Below are 16,114 nucleotides of genomic sequence, written 5' to 3' on the forward strand. Positions count from 1 at the left end.
AAAGAGAGAGGCTAATTTTGATATTCACCTGTGACTGACTTGGGATTGTGCAAACTTCTTCAGGAAGTGGGAGTCATAGACTTTGAGATGGAAAACCAGCACACAACATAAGAACCAGAAATTCTGCAGTTAAACTAAGTAGACCACCCTGCTCTCTAAATTGGATTATTGCCTAGGCCAATCTAACTTGTCATCTAGTGGAGGAGTCTTAAAACACATTCCCTATCAATTACGCCTGTTTGAAAAACAAGTATTCCTCCACTGTCTTCCTTGATTCCCAAAAATTCCATGAATCAATCCATAATTGCACATATTGAATTCATGAATTCCAAATCAACAACTGAGTATCAATGTGTAGATTATAATACTCATTTATCATACTGTGAACTCTGATATACTGTGCTGATTTGTCTTTTTTCCCAATGGTGAATCATTCATTCTCTGTAAAATCATTATTCATCCCTATATATCCATGGAAATAGCTTAATACTCTATTTATGATTCACTTACAATGCAACATATTTAATGAAACACTTGCATTTTCATAAAATATGTAACAGCTCACACAGTCAATCCACCATGTGATAGCTCAGAATACCTTATATTAAGTTACTCTGAAGAGGGGAGCTGTCATAAATGTAAATTCAAAATATAAGGATTTATTCCTGATGTATGGATAAAAGCGCAGCCATAGTTTTACACAGGTTTTATGCTGTAGGGGAAGCATTTCTTCTACTTGTTCCAGTAACCGAAGTAAGAACATTGAGTATATCATGTAGCTCTTATCCTGGGATTCAAAACACATGTAAAATAAATATGTGATGTGTATTTAGGAGTAATTTCTTTTTTTTTTTTTCATTCTTTTTTTTTATTCGATATAATTTATTTACATTTCAAATGATTTCCCCTTTTCTAGCCCCCCCCCCCACTCCCCGAAAGTCCCGTAAGCCCCCTTCTCTTCCCCTGTCCTCCCTCCCACCCCTTCCCAGTTCCCCGTTCTGGTTTTGCCAAATACTGTTTCACTGAGTCTTTCCAGAACCAGGGACCACTCCTGCTTTCTTCTTGTATCTCATTTGATGTGTGGATTATGTTTTGGGTATTCCAGTTTTCTAGGTTAATAACCACTTATTAGTGAGTGCATACCATGATTCACCTTTTGAGTCTGGGTTACCTCACTTAGTATGATGTTCTCTAGCTCCATCCATTTGCCTAAGAATTTCATGAATTCATTGTTTCTAATGGCTGAATAGTACTCCATTGTGTAGATATACCACATTTTTTGCATCCACTCTTCTGTTGAGGGATACCTGGGTTCTTTCCAGCATCTGGCAATTATAAATAGGGCTGCTATGAACATAGTAGAGCATGTATCCTTATTACATGGTGGGGAATCCTCTGGGTATATGCCCAGGAGTGGTATAGCAGGATCTTCTGGAAGTGAGGTGCCCAGTTTTCGGAGGAACCGCCAGACTGCTTTCCAGAGTGGTTGTACCAATTTGCAACCCCACCAGCAGTGGAGGAGTGTTCCTCTTTCTCCGCACCCTCTCCAACACCTGCTGTCTCCTGAATTTTTAATCTTAGCCATTCTGACTGGTGTAAGATGAAATCTTAGGGTGTTTTGATTTGCATTTCCCTAATGACTAATGAAGTTGAGCATTTTTTAAGATGCTTCTCCGCCATCCGAAGTTCTTCAGGTGAGAATTCTTTGTTTAACTCTGTACCCCATTTTTTAATAGGGTTGTTCAGTTTTCTGGAGTCTAACTTCTTGAGTTTTTTATATATATTGGATATTAGCCCTCTATCTGATGTAGGATTGGTGAAGATCTTTTCCCAATTTGTTGGTTGCCGATCTGTCCTCTTGATGGTGTCCTTTGCCTTACAGAAACTCTGTAACCTTATGAGGTCCCATTTGTCAATTCTTGCTCTTAGAGCATACGCTATTGGTGTTCTGTTCAGAAACTTTCTCCCTGTACCGATGTCCTCAAGGGTCTTCCCCAGTTTCTTTTCTATTAGCTTCAGAGTGTCTGGCTTTATGTGGAGGTCCTTGATCCATTTGGATTTGAGCTTAGTACAAGGAGACAAGGATGGATCAATTCGCAATCTTCTGCATGCTGACCTCCAGTTGAACCAGCACCATTTGTTAAAAAGGCTATCTTTTTTCCATTGGATGTTTTCAGCCTCTTTGTCGAGGATCAAGTGGCCATAGGTGTGTGGGTTCATTTCTGGATCTTCAATCCTGTTCCATTGATCCTCCTGCCTGTCACTGTACCAATACCATGCAGTTTTTAACACTATTGCTCTGTAGTATTGCTTGAGGTCAGGGATACTGATTCCCCCAGATTTTCTTTTGTTGCTGAGAATAGTTTTAGCTATCCTGGGTTTTTTGTTGTTCCAGATGAATTTGATAATTGCTCTTTCTAACTCTGTGAAGAATTGAGTTGGGATTTTGATGGGTATTGCATTGAATCTGTATAGTGCTTTAGGCAAAATGGCCATTTTAACTATATTGATTCTACCGATCCATGAGCATGGGAGGTTTTCCCATTTTTTGAGGTCTTCTTCCATTTCCTTCTTCAGAGTCTTGAAGTTCTTGTCATACAGATCTTTCGCATGTTTGGTAAGAGTCACCCCAAGATACTTTATACTGTTTGTGGCTATTGTGAAGGGGGTCATTTCCCTAATTTCTTTCTCAGCCTGCTTATCCTTTGAGTATAGGAAGGCCACTGATTTGCTTGAGTTGATTTTATAACCTGCCACTTTGCTGAAGTTGTTTATCAGCTGTAGGAGCTCTCTAGTGGAGTTCTTTGGGTCACTTAGGTAGACGATCATGTCGTCTGCAAATAATGATAGTTTGACTTCCTCCTTTCCAATTTGTATCCCTTTGACCTCCTTATGTTGTCGAATTGCCTGAGCTAGTACCTCAAGTACAATATTGAAAAGATAAGGAGAAAGGGGGCAGCCTTGTCTGGTCCCTGATTTCAGTGGGATTGCTTCAAGTTTCTCTCCATTTAGTTTGATGCTGGCTACCGGTTTGCTGTATATTGCTTTTACTATGTTTAGGTATGGGCCTTGAATTCCTGTTCTCTCCAAGACTTTAAGCATGAAGGGATGCTGAATTTTGTCAAATGCTTTTTCAGCATCCAATGAAATGACCATGTGGTTTTGTTCTTTGAGTTTGTTTATGTAGTGGATTGTATTGATGGATTTCCGTATATTGAACCAACCCTGCATTCCCGGGATAAAGCCTACTTGATCATGGTGGATGATCGTTTTGATGTGTTCTTGGATTCGGTTGGCAAGAATTTTATTGAGTATTTTTGCATCGATGTTCATAAGGGAAATTGGTCTGAAGTTCTCTTTCTTTGTTGGATCTTTGTGTGGCTTTGGTATCAGCGTAATTGTGGCTTCGTAGAAGGAATTGGGTAGTGTTCCTTCTGTTTCTATTTTGTGGAATAGTTTGAAGAGTATTGGTGTTAACTCTTCTTTGAAGGTCTGGTAGAATTCTGCACTGAAACCATCTGGTCCTGTGCTTTTTTTGGTTGGAAGACTTTCTATGACTCCTTCTATTTCTTTAGGCTTTATGGGACTGTTCAGATGGTCTAGTTGGTCCTGATTTAATTTTGGTATTTGGTATCTGTCAAGGAAATTGTCCATTTCCTCCAGATTCTCCAGTTGTGTTGAGTATAGGCTCTTGTAGTAGGATCTGATGATTTTTTGGATTTCCTCAGTTTCCGTTGTTATGTCTCCCTTTTCATTTCTAAGTTTGTTAATTTGGATACTTTCTCTGTGCCCTTTGGTCAGTCTGGCTAAGGGTTTATCTATCTTGTTGATATTCTCAAAGAACCAGCTCCTGGTTTTGTTGATTTTTTGTATGGTTCTCTTTGTTTCTACTTGATTGATTTCGGCCCTGAGTTTGATGATTTCCTGCCTTCTACTCCTCCTGGGTGAAATAGCTTCTTTTTGTTCTAGGGCTTTCAGGTGTGTCATTAAGTTGGTAATGTATGCTCTCTCCATTTTCTTTTTGGAGGCACTCAGGGCTATGAGTTTTCCTCTTAGCACTGCTTTCATTGTGTCCCATAGATTTGGGTATGTTGTGTTTTCATTTTCATTGTGTTCTAAAAAGTCTTTAATTTCTTTCTTTATTTCTTCCTTGACCAAGGTATCATTGAGTAGAGTATTGTTCAATTTCCACGTGTATGTGGGTTTTCTGTTGTTTCTGTTGCTATTGAAGACCACTTTTATTCCATAGTGATCAGATAGGAGGCATGGGATTAGTTCTATCTTCTTATATTTGTTGAGGTCTGTCTTGTGACCAATTATATGGTCGATTTTGGAGAAGGTACCATGAGGTGCTGAAAAAAAGGTATATTCTTTTGTTTTAGGATAGAATGTTCTATATATATCAGTTAAATCTAATTGGTCCAAAGCTTCAATTAGTTTCATTGTGTCCTTGTTTAGTTTCTGTTTTCCTGATCGGTCCATTGAGGAAAGTGCAGTGTTGAAGTCACCCACAATTATTGTGTTAGGTGCAATGTGTGCTTTGAGTTTTAATAAAGTTTCTTTTATGAAAGAGGGTGCCCTTGCATTTGGAGCATAGATGTTCAGGATTGAGAGTTCTTCTTGTTGTATTTTTCCTTTGACCAGCAAGAAGTGTCCCTCAGAGTCTCTTTTGATGACTTTGGGTTGAAAGTCAATTTTATCTGATATTAAAATGGCTACTCCAGCTTGTTTCCTGAGACCATTTGCTTGTAAAATTGTCTTCCAGCCTTTTACTCTAAGGTAGTGTTTGTCTTTGACCCTGAGGTGTGTTTCCTGTAAGCAGCAAAATGTTGGGTCCTGTTTACGTATCCAGTCAGTTAGTCTGTGTCTTTTTATTGGGGCATTGAGTCCATTGATGTTAAGAGATATTAAGGAATAGTGATTGTTATTTCCTATCATTTTTGATTTATTTTTTAAATTTGATTGCTTAACTTCTTTTGGGTTTGATGAAAGGTTACTATCTTGCTTTTGTCAGGGTGAAGTTTCCCTCCTTGTATTGGTGTTGTCCTCCTATTATCCTTTTTAGGGCTGGGTTTGTGGATAGATATTGGGTGAACTTGGTTTTGTTGTGAAATATCTTAGTTTCTCCATCTATGGTGATTGAGAGTTTTGCTGGATATAGTAGTTTTGGTTGGCATTTGTGTTCTCTTAGAGTCTGCATGAGATCTGCCCAGGACCTTCTAGCCTTCATAGTCTCTGGTGAAAAGTCTGCTGTGATTCTGATAGGTCTTCCTTTATATGTTGCTTGGCCTTTTTATCTTACTGCCTTTAATATTCTTTCTTTGTTTAGAACATTTGGTGTTTTGATTATTATGTGACGGGAAGTATTTCTGTTCTGGTCCAGTCTGTTTGGAGTTCTGTAGGCTTCTTGTTTATTCATGGGCATCTCTCTCTTTAGGTTAGGGAAGTTTTCTTCCATAATTTTATTGAAGATATTTGCTGGCCCTTTAAGTTGTAAATCTTCACTCTCTTCTATGCCTATAATCCTTAGGTTTGGTCTTCTCATTGTGTCCTGGATTTCCTGGATATTTTGGGTTACAAGCTTTTTGCATTTTGCATTTTCTTTAACTGTTGAGTCCATGGTTTCTATGGAATCTTCTGCATCTGAGATTCTTTCTTCTCTTTCTTGTATTCTGTTGTTGATATTTGCATCTCTGTCCCCTGATTTCTTCCCAAGGCTTTCTATCTCCAAAGTTGTCTCCTTTTGAGTTTTCTTAGTTGTTTCTACTTCTGATTTTAGATCCTGGATGGTTTTGCTTAGCTCCTTCACTTGCTTGTTTGTGCTTTCCTGTAATTCTTTAAGAGATTTTTGTGTTTTTTCTTTCATGACCTCAGCCTGTTGACCAAAGTTCTCCTGTATTTCTTTAAGAGATTTTTGTGTTTCGTCTTTCATGACCTCAGCCTGTTGACCAAAGTTCTCCTGTATTTCTTTAAGTGTTTTTTGCATTTCCTCCTTGTTGGCTTTTGTATTCTCCTGGATTTCTTTCAATGATTTTTGTGTTTCCCTTGCAAGGGCTTCTAACTTTTGATCCATTTTCTCCTGAATGTCCTTCATATGTTCCTGTACCAGCATCATGACCAGTGATTTTAAATCCAAATCTTGTTTTACTGGTGTGATGGGGTATCCAGGACTTGCTGGTAGAGGAGAATTTGGTTCAGATGTTGCCATATTGCCTTGATTTCTGTTAGTGACGTTCCTGCGTTTGCCTTTTGCCATCTAGCTCTCACTGGTGTTACTTGGTCTTGTCAGTGCTGGACTCACCAGTGCAAGCTGCCCCTTCCCCGTTGGCCTCTGGTGCACAGCTTATACTCTGCACTGCCTGTAGACAGGGTGCTGTTGTCCAGGCTGTTCAGATCCCGAAGCAGGCACCTGAAGGCTCCCGCTGGGGCCTGCAGGATTTATTGGAGCACACCGACTTCTCCCAGCTGGCCGCCCGGAAGCCCCCCACTAGCCTCTTGATGGACCTGGAGATGTGGCGGCCACCCAGGCTGATCTGAAGCGGAAAGAGTTGACCTGAGGGCTTCTGCCTGAGGCCTTGCCCCAGATTGTGTCTGTGGGCCAGATGGAACCCGTGTGCACCCCCAGGGAGCTCCGAAGGTGTATGTTGCTGTGACCTCCCCTGTGTTCCGCTCACTCCGCTGGGCAGCCGATTTCCCCAACCGGGCTGGTGCACACTAGGTTAGCCTTGTCGCCCGGGCCCTGAGTCCAGGCAAACGCCTGGGAGGCCAAGGTCCGAGCAAAGTTCCCCTAGGGCTATGACTGTTATTTGGGTCCGCCAGGTGACCCGGATGGCGGGCGTGCGCGTCCGCGCTCCCCGAAAGCACCGGGAGAGTCTGTTGTGCTAATAACCTCCTGGGCGGGTTGACACACAGATGGCCCACCAAACCGCCCAGTTCTTGGGGTCAGTCCTGTGCCTTTTGGGGCCTAGACCCCCGTTTTGTTAGCCTCAGGCTACGCTTGTTAGCAGTCTCTGCCCTCCCGAGCACTCTGGCTCCTGTAGGCAAAATGGCGGCGCGTGCGCTGGCCGGGGCAAAAAAAAAAAAAAAAAAAAAAAACTCCTGGCTGGGTTGGCGCCCCGATGGCCACTCGAACAGCCCAGGGCCTGGGTGCAGGCCAACGCCCGTCTGGCTCAGACCCCTGCGGTGTTGGGCCTAGGATTATGTTTGTGTACCTCAGTCTGACCGATCTCTGGAGCCCGGGATCAAGATGGAGGTGAGTCTCTCCTGACTGGCGGGAAGCCGAGTTCTGAAGTGGCTTCCGTGCAGCGAAAGGCTCCGCAGAACCGCAGCTGCTTGCTGCCCGGCTGGTCAGCGAAGGTCAGTGGTCGTGGGCGCAGGGCCTAACTGGACCCTGTGTCGCCTTGGTTCCACCGCTGATGGCCCTTCAGCTGGAGCAGCCACTGCTACCGCCGCCGCCCTAGGAGTAATTTCAAAAAGAATGGATAGTATTTTCTCCCACAGATCTGCACTTCCTACTCGTTTTTGTTATTGGCTATTTTCTTTATTGATCTTTCAAATGTTATCCTGTAGGAGATCTCTCCTCAGACACCCCCTATCCCATCCCACATCCCCTTCTTCTATAAAGGTATTCCCGCACCCTCCCACCCACTCCTTGCTCGCTATGTATTCCCGCCGGGCCACGTGTTCCTTCATGTGTACTCTTTGTTTGATGGTTTAGTCCAAGGGATCACTTGGGTGGTCTGGTTGGTTGATATTTTTGTTTTTCCTATGGCATTGTAAACCCCTATAGCTCCTTCAGTCCTTTCTCTAACTCCTCCATTGGGGACCCTGTGTTCAGTACAATGGTTGGCTATGACCATCTACCTCCGTAATTGTCATGCTTTGCTAGAACCTCTCAGTAGAGAGGTATATTAGGCTCCTGTCATCAAGTACTTCTTGCCCTGCAGAATAGTGTCTGGGTTTTGTGACTGTATATGGGATGGATCCTCTAGAGGGGCAGTCTCTGGATGGTCTTTCTGTCAGTCTCTGCTCCACACATTGTCTCCATATTTGCTCCAGTGAGTATTTTATTCCCCTTTCTAGGAAGGACCCAAGCACCCACACTTTGGTCTTCCTCTATTTGAGCTTCATATGGTCTATGACTTGTATCTTGTGTATTCCAAGCTTTTGGGCTAATATCCACTTATCTGTGAGTACATACCATTTGTGTACTTCTGTAACTGGAAAATCTCACTCAAGATGATATTTTAAAGTTCAATCCAATTGCCTAAGAATTTCATGAAATTGTTTTTGATAGCTGTAAATGTACCACATTTTCTGTATGGATTCCTCTCTTGAGGGACATCTGGGTCCTTTCCAGCTTCTAGATATTAAAATGGCTTCTCTGAACATAGTAGTGCATGTTTCCTTGTTTTATGTTAGAGCATCATTTGGGTATATGCCAGGGAGTAGTATAGCTGGGTATTTAGGCAGTAATATGTCCAATTTTCTGAGGAAAAGCCATACTGATTTCCAGAGTGGTCATACCAGGTTACAATCTCACCAGCAAAGGAGGGGTGCTCCTCTTTCTCCAAATCCTCCTCAGCATCTGCTGTCACATGAGTTTTTGATCTTAGCCATTCTGACAGGTGTGAGATTGAATCTCAAGGAAGTTTTGATTTGCATTTTCCTGATGAATAAGGATGTTGGACATTTCTTTAGGTACTTCTCACCCATTCAATATTCCTTTTTTCAGTTTAGGAACACCAAGTTTTTTTTATTAGGTATATTCTTTATTTAAATTTCAAATGTTGTTCCATTTCCTGCTTCCCTCTATCCCAAAAATTCCATAAGTCATCTCCCCTTCCCCAATCAACCCTCTCCTGCTTCCCTGTCCTGGTGTTCCTCTACAGTACTGCATCAAGTCTTTCCAGGACCAAGGGCCTCTCCCCCCTTTGGTGTCTCAGAAGACCACCCTCTGATGCCTATGAGTCTGGAGCCACAGGTAATTCAATGTGTAGTCGCTGGTTGATGATTTTGTCCCTGGAAGCTCTGGGAGTATTGGTTGGCTCATATTGTTTTTCCTTGTATGGTACTGCAAACCCCTTCAGCTCCTTTGGTCCTTTCTCTAGCTCCCCCATTGGGGACCATGTGCTCAGTTCATTCGCTGGCTGAGAGTGTCCCCCTCAGTATTTGTCAGGCACTAGCAGAACCTCCCAGTTGATAGCTATATCCAGCTCCAGTCAGCCAGCACTTGTGGGCATCCACAATAGTGTCTGAGTTTTATAACTGTATATTGGGTGAACCCCTGGGTTAGGTAATCTCTGGATGGTCTTTCCTCCAGACCATGCTCCACCCTTTGCCCCTGTATCTACTGTGGATATTTCACCCCATTTCTACAAAGGACCCATGTATCCATACTTTGTTCTTCTTCCTTCTTTGGCATCCTTTGATATGTGAATGTGTCTTGGGTATTCCATGCTTCTGGGCTAATATCCATTTATCAGTGAGTGCATACCAGGTGTGTTCTTTTGTGATTGGGTTATTTCACTCAGGTTTATATTTTCCAGCTCCATCCTTTTGTGTAAGAATTTCATAAATTCATTGTTTTTAATGCCTAAATTATATATATATGATTTTCTGTGTCCATTCCTCCATTGGGGGACATCTGGGTTCTTTCTAGCTTCTGGCTATTACAAATAGGGCTTCTATGAACATAGTGGGGCATGTGTCTTTATTACATCCTGGAGAGTCCTATGCCCAGGAGTGATATAAAGGGGTCCTCCTCTAGTATTATGCCCAGTTTTCTGAGGAACTGACAAACTGATTTCAGAGTGGTTGTACCAGCTTACAATCCTGCCCGCAGTAGAGGAATGTTCTTCTTTCTCCACCACTATTCCAGCACCTGCTGTCTCCTGAGTTTTTGATCTTAGCCTCTCTGACTGGTGTGAGGTGAAATCTCAGGGTTGTCTTGATTTGCATTTTCCTGATATCTAAGGATGTTGAACATTCTTAGGTGCCTCTTAGCCATTCAATATTCCTCAGGTGAAAAGTCTTAGTTTAGCTCTCTACCCCTTTTATAATAGGGTTATTTTATTCTCTGGAGTCTAACTTCTTGAGTTCTTTGTATATATTGGTTATTAGGTCTCTGTCAGATATAGGATTGGTAACGCCATTTTGTCCTATTGACAGTGTCATTTGCCTTGCAGAAACTGTGTAATTTTATGAGGTCCCATTAGCCAATTCTTGATCTTAGGGCATAGACTGTGTTCTGTTCAGGAAAATTTCCCCTGAGCACATGTGTTCAAGTCTCTTCCACAGTTTCTTTTCTATTAGTTTCAGTGTGTCTGGTTTTATGTGGAGGTCCTTGATACACTTGGACTTGAGCTTAGTAAGAGTAGATAAGAATGGATCAATTTTCATTCTGCATGCTAGCTGCCAGTTGAGCCATCAAATTTGTTGAAAACCCCATCTTTTTTCCACTGGATGGATTTAGCTCCTTTGTCAAAGATCAAGTGACCATAGGTGTTTGGGTTCATTTGTGAGTCTTCAATTCTATTCCATTGATCTACCTGCCTGTCACTGTATCAATACCATGCAGTTTTTAACACTCTTGCTCTATAGTACTGCTTGAGGTCCAGGATACTGATTCCACCAGAAGTTCTTTTACTGTTGAGAATATTTTTTGCTATCCTGGGTTGATATTTCTAATGAAGTTGAGAATTGCCCTTTCTAACTCCATGGAGAACTGAGTTGGGATTTTGATGGGCATTGCATTGAATCTGTATATTGTTTTGGCCAGATGGCCATGATTACTATATCAGTGCTTCAAATTCATGATCATGGGAGCTCTTTCCATCTTCTGAGGTCTTCTTCAATTTCTTTCTTCAGAGACTTGAAATTCTTGTCATATAGTTCTTCCACTTGTTTGGTTAGAGTCACACCATGATATTTTATATTGTTTGTGACTATTGTGCAGGATGTTATTTCCCTAATTTCCCTAATTTCTTTCTCAGCCTGTTTATCCTTTGGGTATAGGAAGACTACTCATTTGTTTGAGTTGATATTATGTCTGGCCACTTTGCTAAAGTTGTTTTTCAGCTGTAGGTGTTCTCTGGTGGAATTTTAGGGGTCACCTAAGTATACAATAGTGATATTTTGACTTCTTCCTTCCCAATTTGTATCCATTTGACATCTTTTTGCTGTCTAATTGCTCTAGCTAGAACTCAAGTAATATATTGGATAAATACGGAGAGAGAAGGCATCCTTGTCTAATCCCTGATTTTAGTGGGATTGCTTCAATTTTCTCTCCATTTAGTTTGATGCTGGCTATTGTTTTGCTGTATATCGCTTTTACTGTGTTTAGATATGGGCCTTGAATTTCCGTTCTTTCCAAGACTTTTAGCATGAAAGGCATGCTGAATTGTGTCAAATGCTTTTCATCATCTAATGAAATATCTATGTGTTTTTTTGAGTTTGTTTATGTAGTGTATTACATTGATGGATTTCTGTATATTGAACCATCCCTGCATCCCTTGGATAAGTCTTACTTGATCATGCTGAATGATCGTTTTGATGTGTTCTTGGATTTGGTTGGCAAGAATTTTATAGGGTATTTTTGCATCAATATTCATAAAGGAAACTGGTCTGAAGTTTTCTTTCTTTGTTGGATCTTTGTGTGGTTTTGGTATCAGCGTAATTGTGGCTTCATAGAACAGTGGAGGAGTGTTCCTCTTTCTCCACATTCTCACCAGCATCTGCTGTAAAAAGTTTTTGATCTCAGCTATTGTGACTGGTGTGAGGTAGAATCTCAGGTTTGTTTTGATTTGTATCTCCCTGATTCCTATGGATGTTGCACATTTCTTTAGGTACTTCTCATCCATTTGGTGTTCCTTAATTGAGAAACCTTTGTTTAGCTCTGTACCCTATTTTTAATGTTATTTTGTTCTCTGGAGTCTAACCTCTTGAGATTTTGTATACATTTGTTATTAGCCCTTTATTGGATGAAAGATTGGTAAAGATCTGTTCCCTATTTTTGGCTGCTGTTTTGTCCTATTGACAGTGTCCTTGAGTTACAGATGCTTTGCAATTTTTTGAGGTGTCATTTGTCATTTTTTAAAATTTTCTTTATTCTTTGATTACATTTCAAATGATTTTCACTTTCCCAGTTCCTCCCTCCCCATAAGTCAGTCTTATAAGCCCTCTTCCATCTGCCCATTCCCCAGTCAACCCCCTCCCACTTCACTGTCCTGGTAATCCCCTACAATGCTGCATCAAACCTTTCCAGGGCCAGGGCCCTCTCCTTCTTTCTTCATTGGAATGATTTGATATGAGTTGTGTCTTGGGTATTCAGAGCTTCTGGGATAATATCCACTTATCAGTGATTGCATTCCATGTGTTTTCTTTTGTGAATGAATTACCTCACTTAGGATGATATTTTCCAGATCCAACTATTTGTCTCAGAATTTCATGAATTCATTGTTTTTAATTGAATAGTATTTTAATTGAGTAGTACTCCATTGTGTAAATATACCAGATTTTCTGTATCCATTTCTCCATTGAGGGACATCTGGGTTCTTTCCAGCTTCTGGCTCTTATAAATAAGGCTGTTAAGAACATAGTGGAGCATGTGTCTTTATTGCATGCTGGGAATCCTGTAGGTATATGCCCAGGAGTGTTATAGTAGGGTCTTCTGAAAGTGTCATGCCCAGTTTTCTGAGGAACAGCGAGAATGATTTCCAGAGTGGTTGTACCGACTGGAATTGTGTTTAGACAACAAGAAGAGGACCTCCTTATGTTGTCATTGCATTCATACCAGTAGTGGAGGAGTGTTCCTCTTTTTCCACATCCTTGCCAACACCGGCTGTTTCCTGAGTTTTTAATCTTAGCCTTTCTGACTGGTGTGAGGTGAAATCTCAGGGTTGTTTTGATTTGCATTTCCCTCTTGATTAATGATGTTGACCATTTCTTAAGGGGCTTCTCAGCCATTCAAACTTCTTCAGGTGAAAATTCTTTGTTTAGCTCTGTACCCCATTTTAGTAGGGTTATTTGGTTCTTTGGAGTCTAACTTCTTGAGTTCTTTGTATATATTGGATATTAGCCCTCTGCTGGATCTCTTCCCAATTTGTCGGTTGCTGTTTTGTGCATTTGACAGTGTCCTTTGCCTTACAGAACCTTTGGAATTTTATGAGGTCCTATTTTCCAATTCTTGATCTTAGAGCATAAGGTATTGGTGTTCTGTTCAGGAACTTTTCCCCTGTGCCCATATGCTCAATGCTCTTCCCAAGTTTCTTTTCTATTAGTTTCAGTGTATCTGGTATTATGTGGAGGTCCTTGATCCACTTGGAGTTGAGCTTAGTACAAGGACATAAGAATGGATCAATTCACATTCTTGTGCATGTTGACCTCCAGTTGAACCAACACCTTTTGTTGAAAAGGCTATCTTTTTTCCACTGGATGTTTTCAGCTCCTTTGTCAAAGATCAAGTGATCATAGGTGTGTGGGTCCATTTCTCAGTCTTAAATCATATTCCATTGATCTACCTGCCTATCGCTGTACCAATACCTGCAGATTTTTTTTTTAACACTATTGCTCTGTAGTACTGCTTAAGGTCTGGGATACTGATTCCCCCAGATGTTTTTTTTTTTTACCGTTGAGAATAGTTTGAGCTATCCTTGGTTCTTTGTTATTCTAGATGAATTTGAGAATCGCTCTAAGTCTATGAAGTCTAAGTCTATGAAGAACTGAGTTGGGATTTTGATGGGGATTGCATTGAATCTGTATATTGCTTTTGGCAAGATGGCCATTTTAGTATATTAATCCTTCCAATCTATGAGCATGGCAGATTTTTCATTTTCTGAGGTCTTCTTCCATTTCCTTTTTCAGAGACCTGAAGTTCTTGTCATACAGACCTTTAACTTGTTTGGTTAGAGTCACAACAAGATACTTTATATTGTTTGTGGCTATTGTGAAGGGTGTCATTTCCCTAATTTCTTTATCAACCTGCTTATCCTTTGAGTATAGGAAGGCTACTGATTTGCTTGAGTTGATTTTATTTATTTATTTTTTATTCGATATAATTTTAATTTATATTTCAAATGATTTCCCCTTTTCTGGCTCCCCAATCCCTGAAAGTCCCATAAGCCTTTTTCCCTCCCCCTGTTCCCCCATCCACCCCTTCCTACTTCCCTGTTCTGGTATTGCCCTATACTGCTGCACTGAGCCTTTCCAGAACTAGGGGTTACTCCTCTGTTCTTCTTGGACATCATTTGATATGTGGATTATGTCTTGGGTATTCCAAGTTTCTAGGCTAATATCCACTTATCAGTGAGTGCATACCATGATTGATCTTTAGAGACTGGGTTACCTCACTTAGTATGATGTTCTCCAGCTCCATCCATTTGTCTAAGAATTTCATGAATTCATTGTTTCTAATGGCTGAATTGGACTCCATTGTGTATATATACCACATTTCTTTTTGTATCCATTCCTCTGTTGAGGGACACCTGGGTTCTTTCCAGCTTCGGGCTATTATAAATAGGGCTGCTGTGAACATAGTGGAGCATGTATACTTATAACATGCTGGGAAATCCTCTGGGTATATGTCCAGGAGTGGTATAGGAGGGTCCTCCGGAAGTGATGTGCACAGTTTTCTGAGGAACTGCCAGACTGGTTTCCTGAGTGGTTGTACCAATTTGCAACCCCACCAGCAGTGGAGGAGTGTTCCTCTTTCTTCACATTCTCTCCAACACCTCCAGCCTCCTGAGTTTTTAATCTTATCTATTTTGATTGGTGTAAGGTGAAATCTCAGGGTTGTTTTGATTTGCATTTCCCTAATGACTAATGATGTTGAGCATTTTAAAGATGCTTTTCATACATCCGACGTTCTTCAGGTTAAATTTTTTTGTTTAACTCTGTACCCCATTTTTAATAGGGTTATTTGGTTCTCTGGGGTCTAACTTTTTGAGTTCTTTGTATATATTGGATATTAGCCCTCTGTTGGATGTAGGGTTGGTGAAGATCTTTTCCCAATTTGTTGGTTGCCAATTTGTCCTTTTGATGGTGTCCTTTACCTTACAGAAACTTTGTAATTTTATGAGGTCCCATTTGTCAATTTTTGATCTTAGAGCATAAGCTATTGGTGTTCTGTTCAGGAACTTTCCCCCTGTACCAATGTCCTCAAGGTTCTTCCCCAGTTTCTTTTCTATTAGCTTGAGTGTGTCTGGTTTTATGTGGAGGTCCTTGATCCTCTTGGAGTTGAGCTTAGTACAAGGAGATAAGGATGGATCAATTCGCATTCTTCTGCATGCTGACATCCAGTTGAACCAGCTCCACTTGTTGAAAAGGCTATCTTTTTCCAACTGGATGTTTTCAGCCCCTTTGCTGAAGATCAAGTGGCCATAGGTGTGTGGGTTCATTTCTGGATCTTCAATCCTATTCCATTGATCTGCCTGTCTCTCACTGTACCAATACCATGCATTTTTTTTAAACACTATTGCTCTGTAGTATTGCTTGAAGTCAGGGATACTGATTCCCCCAAAATTCCTTTTGTGGTTGAGAATAGTTTTAGTTATCCTGGTTTTTTTTTATTCCAGATGAATTTGAGAATTGTTCTTTCTAACTCTATGAAGAACTGAGTTGGGATTTTGATGGGTGTTGTGTTGAATCTGTATATTGCTTTTTGCCAGATGGCCATTTTAACTATAGTAATCCTGCCAATCCATGAGCATAGCAGATTTTTCCATTTTCTGAGGTCTTTTTCCATTTCCTTCTTCAGAGACTTGAAGTTCTTGCAATGCAGAACTTTCATTTGTTTGATAAGAGTCCCACCAATGCACTTTATATTGTTTTTGGCTATTGTGAAGGGTGTCATTTCCCTCATTTCTTTCTCAGCCTGCTTAACCTTAAGAGGGTGTGGAGAAAGAGGAACACTCCTCCACTGCTGGTGGGGTTGCAAATCGGTACAACCACTCTGGAAATCAGTCTGGCAGTTCCTCCAAAAACTGGGCACCTCACTCCCAGAAGATCCTGCTATACCACTCCTGGGCATATACCCAGAGGATTCCCCACCATGTAATAAGGATACATGCTCTACTATGTTCATAGCAGCCCTACTTATAATTGCCAGATGCTGGAA

The 16,114-nt window shown here is 41.0% G+C and overlaps 1 protein-coding gene across 1 annotated transcript in view; it reads right to left on the reverse strand.

The window, feature by feature from the left end:
• Positions 1-16,114, reverse strand: part of LOC127672469 (vomeronasal type-2 receptor 116-like) — a 52,123-nt gene that overhangs the window by 22,606 nt on the left and 13,403 nt on the right. The window lies entirely within an intron of this gene.

Source organism: Apodemus sylvaticus, chromosome 22, assembly GCF_947179515.1.
Source record: "Apodemus sylvaticus chromosome 22, mApoSyl1.1, whole genome shotgun sequence".
NCBI classification, from domain to species: domain Eukaryota; kingdom Metazoa; phylum Chordata; class Mammalia; order Rodentia; family Muridae; genus Apodemus; species Apodemus sylvaticus.